At 53.2% G+C, this 3599-nt stretch overlaps 1 long non-coding RNA gene across 1 annotated transcript; it reads left to right on the top strand.

Moving 5' to 3' along the window:
• Positions 1 to 2254: 2254 nt before the first annotated feature.
• On the top strand, positions 2255 to 2899 carry LOC123165244 (uncharacterized). Its single transcript, XR_006482874.1, has 3 exons — positions 2255 to 2342; positions 2437 to 2540; positions 2762 to 2899. It is a non-coding gene; the product is annotated as an uncharacterized lncRNA (long non-coding RNA).
• The last annotated feature ends 700 nt before the right edge of the window (positions 2900 to 3599 follow it).

Genomic DNA, 3599 nt, shown 5'->3' on the forward strand with positions numbered 1-3599 from the left:
TCCGGCACAGACTAGGCTATGGCGGCCATGGCACCTTCGTCGCACTCCTCGTAGACGTCGTCGCCCGTGATGGCCTCCCACACTCGTAGGGTTCGGAGAATAATCTTCATCTTCACCGCCCACACGCCATAGTTGGCGTCGATGAGCATCGGGTACTGATGGGAATGTTGCGATGCGCCTGCACGTTGGCGCCGCCCGTTCCGCCACCACTGGTTGCTGACTTGCCGGCCATCTTCACCTTGTCGCCGTTCTTGTTCGCCCTGGACCGCCGTTGACGGACTTGTTCGCCTTGGAACCACCGTCAACGGACTTGTTCGCCTTTGAACCGCCATTGCCGGACTTGACTGACTCAGCGTCGCTATCCGTCATCATAGATCATCGAGGCTTTAGATACCAATTGTTGGCTTTTGATCGGTAGATCAAATTGCCTACGAGTTGAAACACGTGTGTGCAAAGCAAGCAAGCTGGCAGCTTGATTGATTTTGTAGTAGCCAGCGCTACGTGCACGCGTACAGGATCGATATGATCTTGGATCAACGCAGCGACTCTCTCGACGGAACTCTGGTAAACGTGTGAACATAAATTAGTACAGAGGAAAACTGATTTTTGGTGATAACTACAGGGGCTTGTCGCTCCTAGCTTTTCTTTACTGCTTTTTCGTTGTCTATTACAGGGGCTGATACATGTATAGGAGACTAGGCTAGCTAATTACATGACCGAGTCGTGTAGGATATCTAATCCTAGTAGGACTACCAATCCTAGATGGACTTGCATACATGCGTTCCGTGCAAGTTAAGTCGTGTTTAGCTCTCACATCGAGCGCGTGGCCCAGCTCCCCTGCTGCGGCCAGCAGGCCACCATGCTCCACCACGCTCCACGACAGCATTGTAACCATGAACGCCATCGGGAACCCGAACTTGGCGTTGTCGCCGGAGTCGTAGTAGCCGCCCGTGAGATCCACCTGCACAACAATCGATCAAACATGTCAGCATCATGCACGAACCAAACACGTACTCCTTTTGTAAACAAATATAAGAACGTTTAGTGATCTAAACGTTCTTATTTAACTTATAAACCTTGAAGAACCGCTAGGCAGGATGAAGCCAGCCACGTCGCCTTTAAATACTCGTGCCACCGCCTGTAAATTCCTTGTCCCGCCAAGGGCATTTTAGTCATTTCACCTTTGGGTATAAATCCTAGCAGCTCCCGTGCAATGTAGAACCCTAGCCGCCTCCCCATCTGCCGCCCCGCCGACCCACTCACCCCGCCGCTCCGCCCGTCCCGCTCGCCCCCTTCCCAGCCGCTCGCCCCGCCCGTCCCGCTCGCCTCCCCCTCCTCGTCGTCCCCCTCCTTCTCCTCCCATCGCCGCCCCTCCTCCTCCGCCCCTCCCCCACCCCTCCCCCCTTCCCAGCATCTCGTCCGCCCCGGGTGCGGGGGCGAGCTGCTGCACCCACTCCCCTCCTCCAACTCCCCCACCCCTCCTCCAATGGAGAGAGGCGTCATGCCTATTGCCAGGACGGGACATGGGGGTGGAGGCGAGGGAGAGAGAGGGTGTTGCTGAAGAAGCTGGGGAGGCAAGACGAGGGCGGCGTGGCGTTCCATGGCCGCGGTGGCCGGAGGGGCGGCTCCACGTCGCAGTGTATGAGGTACCTAGAGGAGGATGCTGCGGCAGGTTAAACTCCTCTCCCGTTGTAGAGCAGTCCGCAGTGTCGTCACCGTCGTCCTTGCCTTCGAGCCATCCGTGACGCCGTCGCCGTCGCCTAGAGGACGCCGGTAGGAAGCAGCAGCTCGCCGTTTCCTTGGTCCCACCCGACGCCAAGCGAGAAGAGAAGGTGAGATCGAATTTGTCTGATCTTTCTTTTTCCCTGTCCCTCCCATGGATTTTCCCGGATCTTGGTGAGCTCCTCAACCACCAGATTTTGCGTGTTCTGTGAATCCAATCCTTCCGCCTGCAGGGGGTGCTTTGGGGTTTCTGTAGGGACGAGGAGAGGATTTGTGATGCGCATCGCTGCCCCTCACTCTTTCTCTCAACTCAATCTCATTTTTCTTCTTCTATACAGTCAAATTGCCAGTTAGTTTAGCTGTACTGAGCGACAAATAAAAATGTGCAGGCTTCTCTTTATATCCCATGCACGTGTGCTGTATTTGTAGCAAGAAAATTCTTCAGATTTTCCTGGCAATCTGTCAGTTTAGCTTCAGGCATTCCTTTGTATCATTCAGACTTATAGTAATTTTCTTACTTTCTGTAGGCACGTGTGCTGTAGGTGTAGCAAATTGGACAAGCTACACCGCTAATGCCGGGTGTATGGAACTCAGGAAGGCTATCTGCAACAAGCTTCAGGGTACGTGCACACGGATGCATTTCTTATTTTCAGAATATCCATATTGAATAAGTAGACTAATTGACTTCCTTGTTGCTCGGTTATCGATATGTAGAGGATAATGGTCTAACCTATAGCCCAGATCATGTGCTAGCGACCAATGGGGCTAAGCAATGCACTACACACGCTGTTCTTGATGTTCTCTCATGTGGTGATGAGGTAAAGTTATCATCTTTGTATATCACAATTTTTTAGGATAAACACTTTTCATTCTAGATTAGATAATACCATGAAAATAGCAGCACCAAGTGTTTATCCTGTAGTCCTTTTTGTTGTTTCATGTTCTTAAAATTTAGCAAACTGCTTCATTTTCTTTTAAACTGCAATTTTTGTTTGGGTCTTCCATGCTTTGTCATTAACTCATGATGTGGATGATGCAGCGCCATGGATTAGTCCCTGCTATAGGAGAGAGAGAAGATGAGTGGGAGAGAGAGAAGGAAGGAGAGGAGGGAGAAAGAGAGAGGAAAGAGTAGCTGGAGGTGCGTCGACCGGCGTCGGCATGTGCTGGCAAGGTTGGGCGGGACCGGGCGGTTGGCTGCGGCTCCGTGGTTTCAAATGGGGCACCGTGGGGAGCCAGGGAGGCGGCTTGGCCCAGCCATGGCGTTGGTGCTGCGGAGCGCCGCCTCGCGCTACTTCGTCGTCGACACTGCGGGCTTCGCCACCGCCTACGCGATGCCGCCCCAAGGGGATCAGCAGCAGCCCCCCTCGCTGTAGGGGCCCAGCCAGCAGGTCGGGGCCAAGCTGGGGCCCTGCGCCGAGTGCAGCGCCACCGGCACCAAGAAGTGCTCCGGGTGCAAGCGCATGCATATTGGTGCGCCCCATCCCCCGCCCTCGTCCCCCTCCCTATTTCTTGGTATGACATGGTTGTGTGCGTCATGATCTTGCATTGCCGCCGAGTCCCTGCGGAATCGTGGCGCCCCCTTTCTGTAATTCGTTGCTTGATGCGTGCAATTGTGCCGGGATCCTCCACCGTTCTTGGCCCTACCCCCGGTGTCCATGAATGTTGATTGTGATTTCTGTCGTTTCTTGGATGGTTTGGGAAATTGGGTCTTACCTTACCCCTGTTGTCCATTATTGCAAAATTGTGATTTTGCTCTTGCTTCTTGGATGCTTGGGTAATTTGGTGTTTAGGTTTAGTGATTTTAGTGGTTCTTGAGGATCCAAGACATACATAGTAGATGGGAACCTCTGTTCTTGTGAGGTTATTAAGTGGTGATC

The sequence above is a fragment of the Triticum aestivum genome, chromosome 1D, assembly GCF_018294505.1.
Source record: "Triticum aestivum cultivar Chinese Spring chromosome 1D, IWGSC CS RefSeq v2.1, whole genome shotgun sequence".
Taxonomy (NCBI): domain Eukaryota; kingdom Viridiplantae; phylum Streptophyta; class Magnoliopsida; order Poales; family Poaceae; genus Triticum; species Triticum aestivum.